Below are 6,462 nucleotides of genomic sequence, written 5' to 3' on the forward strand. Positions count from 1 at the left end.
CATTTGAGCCGTGTAGTGAGCCTCCCCGTCACCATTTGAGCTGAAACGATGGTACCTGTGCTCGTATGTGGGTCACAGTGTTTTTGGAGGACACTGCAGGGAACAAAAGCTGCGAATATTCTACTTATGTTTCCCCACGACATCCTTGAACTCAGATTCACGTCTTATTCTATTAATTTTTTCCCGACTCAATTAACACAGACATTTTTATCATCTTGCATGTTTATATGACATCTGATTTTCATTTCGAAACTCTAGAAAAAGACCCGAGGCTCAGGTCTTGTCTGAGATAATGAATATTTCTTAAAAGAGACAGGAAGAGCCCATCGTTTCAATTTGCAAATAGTCGCCTGAGTAGAAAGAACACAGGAATGTGTGGGCTTCTTGCTCTCACGGTCGTCGGTCGTCGGCTTGAGAGGCTCAGAGTGACTTGTGCTCAGGACGGACCCAAACGTCTGTGTGTGCGTTCTCTGCGTTTGGCCACCCTTACGGCAGATGAGGTTGACACTCTCATGTCAAAAACAGAGCGACGAAACGTGCGACACAGACTGGCCGGGAGCTGGCATGTGCAGGCAGACGCACCTGAGGGCCTCGGCCCCGCCTCCTACCCTTTGGTAGGTTGTGTAACCACCCTGAGCCTCCGTTCCCTCATCTGAATAGTGAGAACTTCACTGTGTTTCACAGACACCGTCAACTGTAAAACACAGCTGATTTATGTACCACAAAAGAAAAGGCACGCACAGACTCGGACCGTGACAGACTGTGTGGAAGACAGAGCGGTTCTTACAAGAGCCCCCACTGCTGTCTTCAGAGCATTCTGCTTTAACCAGTTATCCGTTTTCGTGCTGGCTTCCCACCCCCCCGAGCTCTGGGCTGAGCACCCCATTTTCAGCCCGGGACCCTTTAGTTGGCTGCCTTTCTGAGCAGAGCTTCAGAAGTGACCACACCAGGGTGGTTGGGGACACTCCCGATTAGAAATGTCCCCAGCCTTCGAAAAAGAGAAAAAACCGAGCAAGGGTTTCAAAGACAGCTTATATTATTCACACTGTCTGGGCCACGTCCCCATCAGCTAGGATGCTAACGTCCAGTGGGTGGCTCGCCGTGCGATCAGGTTCTCATGAGCTGTATAAACAAAGAGCCGGGGACAGGAGCAGAATGCTTGTCACAGTGGCTGTTGGGATCGCCAGTATTACTTTCCTGTGCAAGCATAGTACAAGACCAGTAGGATCTGATAAACAGATATTCCGTTTAAGTCACAGTTCTAGAAGCTCGGGCCATGAAACGGAGACCCCAGGAGGGCCTGCGCTCCGTCCTCTGCATTTCTTGCTCGTTTTGCCCCGTGGAGCAGTGTCACCGTCTAACACAGATCTGAGAGGTCGACGGAGGCCCGCCCTCGCCGCCATCCCTCACCCTCGCATGGACTTACCTCTGTGGCCAGGGATTTGACTTAGAATCACACGTAAGATTGAGAAGCCCACGCTCGGGGACAGGTACCGTTATTAGTCTCCCACCGTCTTATCAAGACCACGGGACGGCGGGGAGGGACCCACCGTCTGGCAGGTCAGGACGGGGCCGTGTGTTCCCACTTGGGTTTTCTGGGAAAGCTGGAGATCGTAAACCTGGATCTGGCTGAGGGGGTTCATCCCCCTTTTTCCGGGAGCTGCAAGAAACGGGGGCTCTGGACCGTGAGCGGCTGGGGCGAGAGCACGTGGGGGTGAGGGCGCGTGTGTGGGTGCAGGCCGGGCGGTGGTACCAGCGTGCCTTGTGCCTTGTGTCCACTTGGCTTCATTTGGCTTGGTTTTCAGCTGACGGCTGGTTTTCAGCGCATGTGGCAGGTGAATTAGTAGCACAGAGAATGGCTGGTTTCGGGGTGGTCAGCCCCTGGGGCCGGAGCTGGCGATCCTTCTGGAGTCTGGCCCCATTCGCAGGTGGTGAGAAGGGGCAGGACGTGCCCTCGGTGAGTGAGGAGCACGGAGGCCACCCCAGGGCTGAGGGGACTCACACAGGGTGTGGGCAGCAGCGGAGTCCAGCAGCGTCACTGGCAGAGGCAGGTGTGGCCCGGGACAGAAGTCGGGACTGGATGTTGCAGGGAGGTGGCAAGAAGCAGCCAGGGAAGATTTGTGGAAAGTTCAAATTCTGCGAAAGGCCGGCCTTCCTCCTGCTAGGGGAAGGAGGCGTTTCTGAGGCTTTGCCACGGGACAGTGGAGTAATGGGGATTGCTTCCCCTTTCCTCCAAGCCGGGACCCCCACCTCACCCCGGGTGAAGCAGTACACGGCTGTTCCATCTCCAGCCCTGACTTCCTAGGAGAAAAGCAGGGAGAACGAGAACGTTCCCGAGCTTTACCTCTGAATTCTGTACTGGATGCTGTTCAGAGTTCACCTCTCAAATTCTATGACCCTGTCGAAAATGGGTAGATATTCAAAAGACCGAAATGCGACCCCTAGTGAGTTTGACTGCCTGTTCTCAAAATAAATGTTCTTAAACAAAAACCTGCTTGATTTCCCTCCAGACAGTGTGACCTACAGGAAAGGGAGTCATTGTCACCTGCCCTTTATTTGTGGTAATTTGCATGCTAATGATGGTGGGGTTGCAGACCAGTTGGTTGGATAATGGATTCGGTGTAGCCGTGTTGTGTCAGAGTCACCAGGGTCGATGCCTAGGGAATGCTGAATGCCACTTGGAGGGAGGGATGAATCATTAACCGACCCCGTTCATTTGCCTGGCATTTTAAAGTAAACATAAGAAAAGACCAAAGGCCCGTAGTTAGCATTAATGCTGAAATGTCCAGAGAATGTTGTTTTGCTGGAGGAAAAATCGTTGGCATTTGTTGGGGAGGCGGGGTTCCCAAATGGATAAATACAAACAGGAACGTGGTGAGCTATTCAGATCTGAATCATTCCACACATGTGGCATTTCTTCGCTCAACGAGGCTGAATCAGAAACGCCCGAGCCTGTGAAATAATGATGTTCGAATGACCTGGGAGTCAGAAAGCGCTGAGCGTAGGCGAGGAGTTGATAGGGTCACTCGTTTCTCTCTTCCAGATGGTGTCCAGGTGGTGGTGTGGGTGGCGGGGTACGGTGGGGAGGGAGCCTCGGACTCTGCTCATCTGCACTCTGGTGGCTGGCACGGTCTTTTGGCTGGCGAACCTTCAGGCATCCTCGAGAGACCTTGCGCTGAGGGCCAAGATGTGTGGCCCTGTCTCTGAGCCTTTGCTCATTCAGCCCTGCTCCCTGAGGCCTCTTCATCTTCACCCAGGCAGCCGTTTGTCCAGACTCTCCCCGGGGTGTCCTGTTCCCTCATCCCTGGGGGTGTGAGAACCAGAGCCAACCACATAGAGGCCATGAGCAGCCAGGACACCGATCGGGCCTGGCTCTGTGTCGCATCCTTCAGTCCTGCAGAACTGGGGCCACGTCTGCATTCGGTTTTCCCGCCAGCTGGTTTGATAAACCTTCCCTGGAAAGGCAGACGCGTGGGTCGGACTGCCTGCTCCCCTCCTCCACCTCCCCTCCCCTCCCCCCCTCCCCTCCCTCAGCATTGCAAAGTCTCTAAAGTGCATGGAGCCCAGCTGTTACCACATTCAGTTTAGTCTTCACTGCGACTCAGCGTAGTGTTTCACATCATCCCCATTTCACGGGTGGGAAAGGTGAGACTTGAGAGGTGTAACGAAGTTCCAGGGGCACCAGAGCGAGTGGCGGAGCGGAGAAGCCACGCTTTCCGCCTCGAAGGCCTGTGCGGATGCCTTTCTGTGTAGAACTGAGATCGCATCCGTCTCTGACGCATGGGAGTCAGTGATTCCGAGAGCGAAGGCGAGACGGGGCGCGGGGGTCGGGGAGGCTGCCACCTGGGCTGAGTTAAAGGTAAGGAGGTGGCACTGGGGATTACGGGGACCTACGTGCCTTTCTCTCCAGCCAAGGGAAAGAGGTTAGAGCAGACAGGAGTGAGGGAGGGTCAAGAGGAGACATAGAGAAACAGCACCGTGGCCATGGCGGGCCCTCATTTGTCCCCCACACCCCCCGCTTCCATGCCCGCCCGGCCTCTTCCATCTTCCAGTTAAGAGAAAATAAAAATCCCTCTAATGATGACACGTTATACGCTGGAAGTCCCGTCTCTCGCATTAGAGGGACCCGAAGCCCGGTTGAGGTGGCCGCTGCCTGCCAGCCGGTGTTGTTAGGGCTGCGGCTGGCAATGCTGGTCGTGTCTGGGCGCACCGTGCCCGGAATCACATGCTATGGGTCCAGTGGGTCTGTGCTCATTTTTTTTTTTAAATGCAAATCTCAGCTTCAAATTCAATAGCCTCCTTTGGAATATAAAAGAGTTCTAGGTTGTTTAAAGGTTGACTGGAATTCCTGAGCCTGTTAACGGGTCACAGTCTACTAAGTCTCATAATTAGCAGGAGCCCATGGTATCGTGTAAACGCTGCTCAGTATTCAGCGATGGCTAACGCTCTACTGCAGACTGTTTACCTGAGTGGGGCTTTCGTCCACAGTCGACATTTCTGGGCATTGACCTATTTCACACCTAGAGACGAGAGAAAGGGCGAGGGCCCAGATCGCCCCCTCTTCTGTTCCTTTGCACCCCCGACCTCCACTCCCGCCGAGTCCCAGTGTTGTGGGTGACCCAGTTTCAAGTCTTGTCTGCCTGTTGAGCTGCATGACCTTGGGGACGTCACCTCTCTACCGTGAGCCTCTGTTCCCTGACCTGCAGACTCTGGGGGCTGAATTGGATGATGTCAAAGGTCCTTTCTACCCCAGAGGTGCAGTGACTGGGGGAACATGAAACATCTCCTCCTCGGATAAAATTCAGACGTGTTTCTTACTTACCTAAAACACGGCATGACAGACGCTAAGTGGCCTTTGGGAAGTGTCCCAGCCTCTAGCAGCTGCCCACCTGCCACCTGTCTTTTACTGCAGTGGACAAATGCAAGGAGGAGGATGAAATATATTGGCAGAGTGACATTTAGGAAAATGGGCAGGAGGCAACAGCACAGGAAGAAAGTAAACCTTGTCAACAAATATGTTTAATTAAATAACGTGTGTGCATGTGTGTGTGTGTGTGTGTGTGTGTGTGTGTGTGTGTGTGTGTGTAGTGGTCGCGTTCACTATGATTTGATTTTTCAGGGAAGATTTTAGAAATAAATTTTCTGGTGACAGTAGTGAAATGGGCCACATGCGACGGTGATATGTAAGCACCAGGGAGAGGAACTCACTTCTGAGGGGCGTGGGAAGTTGGAGAATGGGAAGCGCTTGGTGGCGGCAGGGGTGCCGGGATGCTGGGTACCGTGGCAGACAGGCCAGCAGACAACCGCCAAGGGGAGCCGGGTGGACAAGGGGGCTGCTCGGGGGAGCGGGCGTCTCCGCTGGACTTTTGCCTTGTTCGATGCGGAGCGAGTTGGCGTCCGTGCAATTTCTTCAGGAAATGTCCAGTCAAGTCCACTGCGTATTAATTAAGTGTATTAATTGAGGATATTCGAGTAGGTTGCCTTTGGGGGTACGTGGACGAGGCCGAGTTCTCATTTGGCTCCGTGTTGGGGAAACCAGGGCCGGTCCACTTGACACAAGGAGGGGGCCAGCTGCTATGCCAGTGAGGTCTCGGCGTCCCATTCCTGTGTGGCTTGGCCTGCCTGGCGGCCATTGCTCGCGCGCCTTAGCGTTCATGTGCGTCTTTCTCCACCGCTCCCCATCCTGCTCCTTTCTCCAAAGGCTACTTTCGTTTTCCCAGATCAGGCAGCATGAGGGTCACTGCCCTCGTTCACTCAGCAGTGGCCACAATGGCCCAGGGCAGCTCTGTGCTTTCTCTGTGCAAAACCTCGTTTTTCGCTTCTGTCTTCCTCACCTGCAGACCAGAAGCCCTGGGAGGACCCAGCCCCATGCTTGCTTTCCCTGGTCTGCCCGACACCTACTTTTGTGCATGGCACACGGCAGACCGCCTGCCCAATCGATAAACAAGTGAATATCATTAAGCACTTATTAGTCAGGTCAATAATGACAAAGGGTCCCTGAAGACAATGGTTATTTGAAAACACGTCCCAAGCTTTGTACCTCTACCCAAGCTTTGTTCCTCTGCCTCCCCAAATGGTTCTTTGTAAGGACGCAGAGCTGACGTTTTTGCAAACTTGCCTACGTTAGGGGCCATCTGGCCCTTTGTGCGCTGCCACCTGCGTAACCTTCACGGGCACCCACTGTGGTGACCTTTTCTGCCCCACCGCCGTGGTCTCTCACAGGGATGCCGCGTCTGGCACAAAAACAGCCCTCGAAGCTCTCCGCAGCCCAGCTTCCGCCAACCGCAGATAAAACACACTCGAGTAGATTCTAACTTCTCAGTCGTTTTGCGTAAAGGAGGCGTCTGCCACAGATAACGCGTGACAGTCCGCATGGCGCGGAGAAAGCGGAGCGGGGCGCCTGCCTCAGGACCCTGGGCCGCCGCCCCTGCGGGGTGTCCCTGAGCGCGCGCCGCGGCTGCC

At 54.3% G+C, this 6,462-nt stretch overlaps 1 protein-coding gene across 1 annotated transcript in view; it reads right to left on the reverse strand.

Annotated features, from left to right (window-relative positions):
- Positions 1 to 3,439, reverse strand: part of LOC111729085 (cortexin-2-like) — a 34,024-nt gene extending 30,585 nt beyond the window's left edge. Inside the window, exon 1 of the mRNA XM_023520063.1 lies at positions 1,427 to 3,439. The gene's annotated coding sequence lies outside the window, so the exon portion shown is untranslated. The remainder of the gene's footprint in view (positions 1 to 1,426) is intronic.
- Between the last annotated feature and the right edge of the window lie 3,023 nt (positions 3,440 to 6,462).

The sequence above is a fragment of the Pteropus vampyrus genome, unplaced genomic scaffold, assembly GCF_000151845.1.
Source record: "Pteropus vampyrus isolate Shadow unplaced genomic scaffold, Pvam_2.0 Scaffold245, whole genome shotgun sequence".
NCBI classification, from domain to species: Eukaryota; Metazoa; Chordata; class Mammalia; order Chiroptera; family Pteropodidae; genus Pteropus; species Pteropus vampyrus.